The sequence below is a fragment of the Athene noctua genome, chromosome Z (genome assembly GCF_965140245.1).
Source record: "Athene noctua chromosome Z, bAthNoc1.hap1.1, whole genome shotgun sequence".
Classification (NCBI taxonomy): Eukaryota; Metazoa; Chordata; class Aves; order Strigiformes; family Strigidae; genus Athene; species Athene noctua.
Window position 1 is genome coordinate 18,570,353 of NC_134077.1, and position 12,192 is coordinate 18,582,544.

The window sequence follows — 12,192 nt, forward strand, 5'->3', positions numbered from 1 at the left end:
TCTCTACTTTACATATACAGTAAAAATAAGAATGTTTATATTTTATTTGGAATAAACATATTTTAAAATTATTTTAGTTTAAAACAAAATAAATTTAACATTCTGCAAATTAAAAAATGCTGTTTTGCTTCCGCAAAGATTCTGGTGTTATGTCTTTTAGTGTGTTTACATTTCTGGCAAGTATGATTTTTTCGGCTGAACTGAGGCATTAAAGTATGATGGACCAGAGTTGGTCTAACGGTGTATTCAGAGAGAGAGAGAAGGTGCGTATTTTTTTATTTGAAGTCTGGCTTCTTCTTTCTTGTTCCTGTGAACATTTGATGCTTGATGCCTTTGGCTTAACTCATAGACACCCACTCCAGAGATGAAGGAGTCTGTGGAGATTAGTCATGAACGACCTGCTATTCCAAAATGTTTTAAGAGAAGGACTTTTGCTACTGGAAGATATATTCATGTGGAGTAAACTGTGATGTCTTCAAATGGATCCTATTGGGTGCTGGTTTAGAGAGAGGTTTAACTCATTTTCTCATTAGTGAGCTTTACAGGAAACTGAGAGTAACTGCAGCCAATTTTATTGATGGTTGTTAGACAAAGGGTACCCAAGGAAAATCACTGACTGCCGGACAGTCATACAAAGCTGGTAGACTCCACGTACAGGCAGGTCAACGGCACATAGCATCGAAGGTTATAGGAGAATCTGGAAGGTTTTTCTGTAGGGGAGTCACTGCTGGGCTTCCTCCGGCTCTCCCGACTGGAAAGCCTCTCTGCAGTGTGTCCATTAGCCACCAGATGTCTCTGCGTCATGTTGGGTAGCGAAGGCTCTCTGGCTGGTGAACAAAGGAGACAAGGCTGGAACTGAAGTTCATGGCTGTAGGTTTTATTTAGCCCAAGTTGCTTTAAAACACTTGTTCTTCAATAAAAGCTTACATTGTTTGAACCTCCTTGTGATAATGGTGGGTTACAGGTAACGAAGCAAAGGTAATAGGCCAAAAGACTTTCCAAAGCCCAAATAGTGTTGCAGTTATTAAAACTAGTTTCTATGTCTTTTTCACCATAAATCTTTGTTCAGTATCTTTGTTGTGTTAATCACAGTTTAAGGTAACAATATTATGTTAAGAGAATGTTTATCTGACTGTGCACTTTATATTTAAAATGTATTATTAAAAAGATTAAAGACATTTCATGTCAAAAATCACCTGCAGGTACTTGAATTCTTTGTGTTTTAAAAATCACAAGTTACTACAAATATTCTTTCAATGACTTTTGCATGAAATACTGGATATTACTTATATTTTCGTTTTGAAGGATCAACTTTTTTTTTTTCTTTTTTTTTTTTTTTCTTTTCTGTTGGTGCAAAGCCAGCATTGTAGAAGGGATGCAAATTGGCAACAAGCCTAAATACCAGTGGGAATACATTGTCTGTGTTGGATTTGTATTCTTAAATACTACCTTAAAAGCTCTGTATAATGATTATTGCAATGATCTTGAAAATATCAATCAAAAAAGGAGGTAATAATTACTAAGCCTGTAACAGAACATGAACTAATTAGACTTAACTGCAGATTTTGTGTGTATGTTTGTGTAATTGATGAAAACACTTTTCAGTGACTTGCCTGGCATGAAGAAAAGCTGCTTGTTTCTGTTAATAAGCTTCTTAATGGAGTACAGAAAGAAAGAGAAAACCAAGAAGTGAACAAGACCAATTAGTTATTTACATTTGGAATCTATACCTAGCATTGACTTCTTCTATGGGCAGAACACTTTCAGATGCACACAGCTGTTCTGGAACATAAAACTGTTCCTCTCACATCAGGCAGGATTAAGACAATGTAATTTTTAAATGGGTGATTATGAATTGTTCCCCCAATTTTCTGTACAGTGTTTTCCACTATTATATAGAACAACATGCTTGGTTCTCAAGCTAGTTTATACATTCTGCATCACATTTCATTAGAAACGCTTCCAATTTTGGTGGTAAAATTATGATTTCAATCATATCAATACTTTACAGTATTCTTGGTTTGTATATTTGGTGGTGTGTATGCAGACTCACACACAACTTGCCTATAGTTAGAAATGTGGAAAGGAAGGGTGATCCAGTTTGCTCTCTGCAGTGCATGCTCTGTAAGACTAAAAGAAGTAAAACACAGTAAGGCTTAAATTTTGTTTCTGCAGGCAGCAGGTATGACTCTAATACTGAATGTGCACAAGGAATGGACCTGCAGAATAAGAAGGTGTCATTTTTACATCACTCCCTTTCAGAACTGAACAGCATTTTAAGAATATTTAAAGACCTGTTGGTAGGAGAATATCCTGGATCTTCCATGCCCTCTGGTTGTTTTGGACACAATGTTAAAAGTAACACCCATTAAATGTCCTGTAACATCAAAAGTGACATGAATTCTTTTTGACTCATTTTCTGGCATCATGCTAGGACATGGTGCCAAACATGCAGGTGATGTGTAAGTCCATGTAAGTTAAGCTCACTTGAGTTTACTCAGACTCTTCTTCACTTTTCTATGCTCAGTGGACCGAAGGCACAGGTAAATTTTAGATGAGGGTTTATAAACAACAAACTGTCTGTTTGGCACTAGGTCCTTATGCACATTAGTTAGAGAGAGTATGAAGAGAATATGTAGAACTGAGATGTTTTAGAGAATGTCCAAACTGATGCATGGTCCACAATTTGAATGAACTCAGATTTCTGGAGATACCTGCTCAGCATCTGTATAAATGATACCCAGTTTTGATTTTATGGTTATCTGACACAGTTTATACACAGAGTACTGAGATTCTAGCTTCTACCCTAAATATGGTTTCAGCCTCAGATATTACTCCACGCTGCGTAAACTGTGGCTTGAGGTTACTTAAAAGTAATGACTAGTGCCAACATTAACATGACAAATTAACATGGCATGTAAAAATTATCCCATTGTCATTGTTGTGTGCAGGCAAGTTAAACACACAGTAATCAAACTGGTTTTGATCTGAAGATATCTTTTGTATCAGATTGGGTGCAAGCAACACTATATCTCTGTCTTTATCATAACAAAATATAGACCAGAAGTAACAGAAGCAAACCAAATCTGTTACTGTTTTTGGCTGGGTACTTTTGTACAGGCTGGGTGTTACCAGTCACAAAGCAGCACAGTTAATAAATTAAACTCACAGTTCCTCAATTTTAGTTAGGATCAGCTGGTACTGTGAAGTCTCAGACAGGTAAAGTGACTTATGCCAGCATTTAAAATTAAGGAGTCACAAGTGAGATGCTTAAATCTCCATTTAGGTGCCTAAATAAAAATGGTCTGATTATTCAGAAAAAATGTGTAGTGAGGTCAATTTACAGGTTCCAGCATCTTTTGAAATGAAGTTTGAAGGTAAGTTTTCTTAGATATCTATAGTGGAACACTTTAAGCTTGGCTAATTTTAGTCTCCACCAGTAAAATGTTTTAAAATATTAAATGGAATTTTATGGGCAACAGATGGTTTCTTATAAGGCATCATGGATTTATGTGGGAAAAACAACTGAAGAAAAGGAAAGGGGTAGAAGTAATAAGTCTTTTAGTAATATATCCTAACTATTATTTACCACAGGAATATAACTAAGTGAAATGCAATTTATGTTTCATAGAACCATATAATGGTTTGGTTTGGAAGGGACCTTAAACATCATCTAGCTCCAACCCCCCTGCCATGGCCAGGGACACCTTCCACTAAACCAGGTTGCTTAAAGCCTCATCCAACTTGGCCTTGGACACTGCCAGGGAGGGGGCAGCCACAGGTTCTCTGGGCGACCTGTTCCAGTGCCTCAGCACCCTCACAGTAAAGAATTTCTTCCTTATATCTAATGTAAACCTACCCTCTTTCAGTTTAAAGCCATTACCCCTTGTCCTATCCCTACACCCCCTGATAAAGAGTCCCTCCCCACCTTTCCTGTAGCCCCCTTTAAGTACTAGAAGGCTGCTATAAGGTCTCCCCAGATCCTTCTCTTCTCCAGGCTGAACAACCCCAACTCTCTCAGCCTGTCCTCATAAGGGAGGTGCTCCAGCCAACTGATGATCTTTGTGGCTTCCTCTAGACTTGTTTGAGCAGGTCCATCATGCCTTTTTATGCTGGGGAACCCAGAGCTGGATACAGCACTCCAGGTGGGGCCTCATAAGAGTGGAGTAGAGACGGAGAATCACCTCCCTTGACCTGCTGGCCACACTTGATGCAGCCCAGGATAGGGTTGGCTTTCTGGACTGTGAGCGCACACTGCTGGCTCATATTTAGTTTTCCATCCACTAATGCCCCCAAGTCCTTCTCCACAGTGCTGCTCTCAACCCACTCATCACCAAGCCTGTATCTGTGCCTGGGACTGCCTTGACCCACATGTAGGATCTTGCACTTGGTCCTGTTGAACTGCATGAGTTTTTCACAGGCCCACCTCTCCAGCCTGTCCAAGTCCCTCTGGATATCACATCCCTTCCCTCCAGCATGTCGACCGCACCACACAGCTTGGTGTTGTTGGGCAGACTTGCTGAGGGTGCGCTCTATCCCACTGTCTGTGTTGCCAACAAAGATGTTAAACAGCACTGGTCCCAACATTAACCCATGAGGAACACCACTCATCACTGTTCTCCACTCGGACATCGAGCTGTTGCCTACAACTATTTGAGTACAAACATCGAGCCAATTTCTTATCCACCAAGTGGTCCAACCTGTATGTCTCCAATTTAGAGACAAGAATGTCATGTGGGACAGTGTCAAATGCTTTGCACGGGTCCAGGTAGATGATGTCGGTTGCTCTTCCCTTATACACCAACGCTGTAAGCCTGTTGCAGAAGGCCATGACATTTTTCAGGCATGATTTTCCCTTAGTGAAGCTATGCTGGCTGTCACCAATCCCCTTATTTTTCATGTCCCCTAGCATAGTTTCCAGGATGATCCTGTCCATGATCTTGATGGGCACTGAGGCGATATTTATCTGTAGAATTCTATTTATGGACAACATATGTACTGTGATATTTAAAAAAAATTTTTTAGCTTATATGCTAAAAAACTTCATTAGGAAATGGGTGCAGTTAATACTATTATTTTAAGCTTGTTCGAGGCCAATCTTGTGCTACTGGAAAATTAGATTTTTTCTGATAAGATTTTTGAGACTGATTCAAATCAGCCTGAAATTTTTCACAGTACATGATGTCTTATTGTGCATTCTCTGTTCAAACTACATACAAAGAGAAAAAGTCTTCCCACACTCTTCTTGGTAGCAATGTCAGGAACAGTCAGCTGAGATAAAGATGAAGCAAAACATGGACATAGGTACATTTACTGTACCTTTGATTGCACTTGATACAGGAAATTGTATCTGTAGGTCTTGTATATGCTCCCCAAAATATTAACTGATTCTATTTTATGGGAATATGCAAAAATCACGTGTGAAAAACTGGAGGTAGTCTCTCAACACATTGTTGTCAAGTAGTGGTTGGCTTACACCATGAAATAAGAGTAGTTATATGTGTTATAATTTTTTTCTCTATTTGGTTGCCGTGGTTTGAGTCCAGAGGGAAACTGAGCACCACGCAGCCATTCGCTCACCCCTTCCCCCTCAGGAATGGGAAGGAGAAAACAAAGCAAATGATTCAGGAATTGAGATAAGGACAGAGAGGAGTGACTCACCCATTATGGTCATAAGCAAAAGACAAATACATTCAGGGAAGAAAAAGAAGATCAGTTTAATTCAAACACTAACAACATTTAACAAACATTTTAAGTGAGAAGCATTACTACATCTTAAAAACACCTTCTCCCAACCCTTCCTTTCTTCCTGGGCTCTGCTTTGTTCCTGATTTCTCTACCTCCTTTTCCCCAGCAGTGCAGGGAGCAGGGAATGAGGCTATGATCAGTCTGCTGCTCCTTCCTCCTCGGGGGAAAGACTTGTCTCATTCTTCCCCTGCTCCAGCGTGGTCTCCTTCTCACAGGAGACAGTTCTCCACAAACTTTCTCTGATGTGAGTCCTTCCCACAGGCAGTAGTATTTCCCAAGCTGCTCTGGTGTGGGTCCCTCCCACATGTTGCAGTCCTCCCAGCACTGAACTACAACAGAGGTCACTGCCCTCAGAGCACTAACCTTCTTTGGGTGCAGTTACTGGCTCCAGCGTAGAGTTCTCTACAGGTTGCATGTGGGCATCTGCTCCACTGTGGACCTCTGTGGTGGCAGGGGGGTGGCCCCGCTGTCTTATCATGGGCTGCAGGGAAGTCTCTGCATTGGTGCACTGCACCCCTCTTCCTCCTCCTTTCTTCCACTGACTTTGGTGTTTGCATAGGTGTCCTCCTCAGAACTCCCACTCTTCTGCCCAGATTCTTTTTTACATATGTTATCACAGAAGCACAGCCAGTGTCATTAACTGGCTCAGTGTTTGACATATGTGGGTCCAACTTGGGGCTGTGCGATCTTTGAGAAACTTTCCCAGGAGGCCACTGCTGTAGTGCCCTCCCCTGCTACCAAAATCCCCTGCTACACACACAAACTTGGCACACTGGTATAGCTACAGAAATTCCCATTATCCATATAAATGTCTAATTCTCTATGGCTCCTACCCAGATATTTATTTTGGTAATATCCTGCACAAATAGTTTCTTTGAATTCACTCTAATTTACTTACACTGCCCCACTTTTATATGCATATTCATCATTATCTAGCTCATTCATTGTTGTTTTATTTGTGAGAAAAAATACGTTGTCATTTCTCCCTATGATACTGTCTGTGTTGTCATGCACAAGTTATCCTCCTAATTCAACAGTCCTAATCTCTGAACATTTCTTCTTATAACTGATCTTTTTTTTTTTTTTTTTTTTTTTTTTTTTTTCAGTAAAACTTGAAATCATTCCACTGAATTTTAGGCAGCTAACTGAAACTTTTGGTTTAGGACCCAGGGGAAAGTCTTTGGAGGTAAAGTTTTGTATACACTGACCACAAAGACAGCATGGAATGACAAGGTTCCTAAATCTAATGTCTCAAATAAGCATCTGAAGTTATGGATATGGTCTTGAAGGGTGAGAAAACCCCTTTTTCTTCATAACTGATCAATTATCAGCAGTGTTTGATAACCTGTTCCTCTAAGTGTTGCTGTGCTAATAACCAGCACTGCCCTCTGAGCAGAGTTGTGGAGCTGTTTGCAGAGACACCTACTACGCTAATCAGGAACTATAGCATTTACTTTGATCTCTAAGGAAACATATCAGCAAATTTCGGTGAACTAGACACATGTTAATATTCTGGGAAAAACTGCTTAACATACAGGACCCTTAAATCTTGTTAACTTGTTTAGATTTTGGTTCTTCCTAGGCTCCTTTAAAATGCTTGATAACTTTTATTGGGATGAGTTACACATCTGAAAACAGCTCTGGCTAATTCACCATCTCTTTTATGATGTTAAATGGAGCCTGCTTGAACATGTTACATTTTGCATCTTAATTATAAAATGACATGAATAGAGTTTCCATTAAAAAACTTAATACCAATTATTTCTGTCTGATTTAACTTGGAATTTTTATTGACACTGGTGGTCTGTTCTTGGTATTATTTCTTTTGGTGTTAGTATTACAATGTCAATAATTTGCTCAGTACTGGTCAGGACAAGTTTTTAAAATGTAGGCATAAATACTACTTACGACACCTACTTTCTTATTAAGCCTGAAGCAATTCCAGCTAGGGAAAATAAATGATGCCAGCTGAGGAACTAGCCCTTAAAGATTAAATATCTGATGAATACAAAAAGTGATCCAGGAACTTTTACTGGAAAAGCAGTGCAAGAAGCAGGCATTACATCTGCATGCTTTTTTTTTGGTCTGTTTGTATTTGCATAACTCCCGTGGGAGGCAGCATGTATTTTTTCAGTTTTAGAGATGCCAGTATTTTCAAGCTGAATAGAAAAATTTAAATATTCAATTCCACATACAAGCACTTGAAGAAATATTTTAAAGCTCACAGACACTCTCAATTTTTAGTGAAACCACATGGACTTCTTAAGAGTTTAGGGAAAATACTCTTTATGCATTTATGCACCTCTCTAGATATTCTGCTGCTACTCAAAAGTTTCAAAGATAATTTTAAATTAAAACCTTGTCATTTGGGAAAAAGTTTTTTCATTTTTGATGCATGATGAAAACTTTGTAATGTCTACTTGCTGTTTTGATTTTGTTTTTTATTTCATAATCTTCATACTTTCACTTGCTTTAGACATACCCGACATAAACATTTTGATTATATCTATTCATTTTACCTGTCTCTTTAAACACTGTTCAATCAGCATATACTTCCTCTGGAATAATATTGTGTGAAGATTACTTTTAATTAATTTTATTGCCAAATCCTGTTTACCTTACTCAAGCAAGTATTCCTGCTGAAATTAATTGGACTACTTGTATGAGAAAAGCAAGCATTTCTTGCCTTTATTTGGTAAAGCAAAACTCGAACAAAAGCAGTACTGTACCTGCTATGGGCAGCCAGAAACAATGACGAGCTCCTTGATAAGATTAGATGTAATTTTAAATGCAGCTGGGACAAAGAATCCCTCCCACCAACCCCAACTCCTAACTCTCCACAGTAATTCCACCGCAGCAAAGCAGTTGAAGAATTACTGACAAGAGCCAGACTGCCCGGTAAGCACCACCTAACAGACATAGAAACATGATCCGCATAATTTTTAAGCTTGGCAGACATTTTGTGCTTCTTTCAAAAAAGAAAAAAAAGCAATCTTTTAAACCAGGCACACATAAACCTTGTACATTCCTGGTTTTACTGTTACAGGAAGACCTTAAATTTGAAACATCCTTATAGATACACAGTGAAATACTTCTGTGAGCCAGCTACTTGTGGCTGATTGTTTCAAAATAAACATATGTTCTCCACTGTCATTGTGTATGAGTAAATTGGTTTAACTTTAGAACAAAAAGGTTCTCTCCAGTCTCAAGCTAATCACCAACCTTTTACTCACAAAATTTATGCCAGCAAAGGTGGCAACTACGTCTGCAACTATGAAATGGGTGCAGGACTACATGCAACACAGATTCCCTGGCTGACTTCCTATTTGTTCTTTGAAGTAATATATTTCATTAATTCTGTCTTTAACAACCAAGATAAACCTCCAACGTAATGTCTCCTTATATCTTTATTTACAGTTCTGAGATAAGCAATATGCAAATCCACTCACAGTGAGATTCAGACATGATTTGTTTTTCAGCATAAATTCTTTATTACTTTTTTTTTTTCCTTTCACTTTTGCCCATTTAAACATACTGTTTCATATATGGGTCAAACGTGTTCAGATTGTAACCTTAAGGGTAATAACGTAGGTTTAGATGACAGCTCAGCAGCTTGATGCAGAGCCCGATGAAGCGAGTGGAATAATACCCATAGGCTTTGGATCAAACCCAGACGGAGGATAACAGAGCTAGATTAGGGAGTCCACACAGCATGGGCAGTGTTTCTGAATATCTGACAAAGGTGACTAAGCAGAGAAGGACAGGGTGTTATACAAAGTGTCACCAATATCTTGCCTCAGAATCTAAACTTCCTGTTAAAGAAAAAATAAGACATTTTTACCCCGTTCCCTAAAGAATATGAAGTGTCCCCTGCAGCTACCCTTTGGACAATGACTCTTGGCAGCCTGCACAGTACTTCCTGAGGAGCAAATGTTGAAACATTAAAAGTGAACTAGAATGGCTATTAACTGCCTCACTGCTGGTTAGCCAGTCGCCCCAAGGGGTGGAAGGCATCAACCTCCATCCTCCACCACCTTCTGAGAGCAGGTGTGCTCTGAGACCATAGTGCACAATGGCTGGTTACTGACTACAAGTCAGGAAGTGCTGTAGCATTATGTTAAGGGCAGTAGCTTGTTCCTGGCAGAGTTTTCCAGCATTTCCTAACAATTTCAGGCCTTTGATTTATTTGGAAGTATTTTATCCTTGACCAGGAAGGCTTTGTCCTTGGCTATCACATACCTTGTCCCAGACTTTGTGATCTGTGCTGTTCTGAGAAGCACAAGAGCCCTTACTAGATAGATGGTCTTGGCAAACATCTGTGACACATTTGAGTCACGCACAAACGTGTGATGTGACTCTGTTCTCAGTTACCCTGGACCTCACTTCTGCACCTGAATAATGGAGATAACACCAATCCTGCCCTATCTCAGAGAGGTAGTGGGAAGATAAAAACCATTAGTGATTGCTAAGCATTAAGATATACTTGTGATGAGGGCCATGTAAGTGCCTCCAAAGATAGGAGGTCTTGAAATTGTTCGAGGCAAATATGACTCCATTTTGGTTATAACTAATTGTGTTGCTTTTTATTTTATGAAACATAAGAAATTCACATGAATTTAGAACAGTGGAGAGTAAATATGTTAGGAGAGAGATTAATAAAAACTATCAAGCAATATTAATTGAGTTAATACAATTTGTAAGGCACTTCATAAAACTCAGTATTTTTATCCCCTACAAAAAAAGGAAACCAAGCAACAAAGACATTAAGTGGCATGATTGAGGTCAGAGAATTAGCTGCTAATGGGCCTGAAACACATTGATGGGACTTAATTAGAGTCCAGAACTTGTCTTTTCCCTTTTCATTTTAAGAAAACATAGCAATTCCAGTTGGGCCATGACAAGACAGTTTTCAAACAACATTAATGACACAGGAGTTTCCCAGTTCCCACATTTGAAACACGGAGAGATTATTTTCTAAGATTTGTTTTTCATCATAGCATCAAATAATGTGAATAAGTTTTTGATGCATAAAGCATAATTTAAAAGCTGAAAGCAGTATGAAAATCCAGTTTTATTGGTTTATGTTTCTTGGCCTGGAAAATTTACTGTTAGTGTTCAAGGGAAAATTAAGATATATAAATATTCAATACTTGGCTTGCCTACCTTTATTAGGATTCTGACAGAAGAAAGTCTGCCCTATGTGCTCTGAATTATTCATTCTGTTGGCATCCGCCTTTTGTCATTAACTGTCCATGGAACAGACCATTGCCGCCAAAAAAATGACTGCCCACTGCTATAGAACTTGTGGTAACTTTGTGAAGTAAGAGTTGTGGCCGTTGCCTTCAGTATCTGTGCTTGTGATAAGAGACCTACCTCCTGCAGAATTTGCTGCTTCATTTCAGGGAGGAGGAAAAGCAAGAAACTACCTATAAATAATGGGTGATCCTTCAGTGCCTCCTGTAAGGTAAAATGACAGTACACACTGAATGACTAAACTACTAAAATGAGTTTGGTGTAGCCTGTCTACCTCTGAGATACTAATTTTTGTTACTCCAGTTTAACTGAATTTATAGAAATATTGAAGGTTTTTCAGCATCGCTTTGGATGCTCGATGTCACATGTTTAACAATGAGCTGTTTTCAGAGGAAGGGTTCTCAGCATATGCTGATAGTTAGCACATGCCTTTTTGTGGTAACAAAACCCAAAGGCACCTGAGACCATGAGTCACTCTGAAAGCATGAATTTGGATCCCTTTTCCCCTCGAGATATGCGAACCCTTATTTGTGATAAATTTATATTTTGCACAAAGGCAATCTAGACTACAGGAGTTACCGAGAGTTAAAACAGGGAGCAAAACTTAAAGTGCCAATGGCTTAAAAGTTTCAGCATTTCTGAGACATGCCTTGTCCTCCTGTATCATTCTCCGACAGGGTTATCAGAGGAACTTTCTGCATTCAGAAGAGCTGTGCTTCACAGCTCAGCTAAAGTGACCACAGCACAGTGTGAGGTGACATGTCACTCCCTCGCTTTTTTTTAAATTTTCCCTTTAAGCCTCCCTGGACCGATTTGAGTTGCCTGTCATCGACTGGGAGCCCGGCTCTGCCAGGCACGGCTGCCAGGGACGTGTCGGTGAAGGGGACGCTACAGCATCCCCCTGGGCCTGTCGGCTGCCCGGGTGTGAAGGCAAACGCTGAGAGCCCCCAGTGCCGGGGCCGCCGCAGGCGTCAGCCGGGGAGAGGGGGGCAGCCCTGCTGGGAGTGAATCCTGGTGCTGAAAGGGTGCACTTCAACCTTTCAGTTTGTACACAAGCCTCCCTGTAAAGGCATTATCTGGCAATTGGCCTTCTTAGGCCTAATTTTCAATCCACAAGTAGGAGTTAGGTCATTGAGGATATCCTCACCATTAGAGTTATTCAGTTTGCATAAAGGCTGTACTTAGCACTTG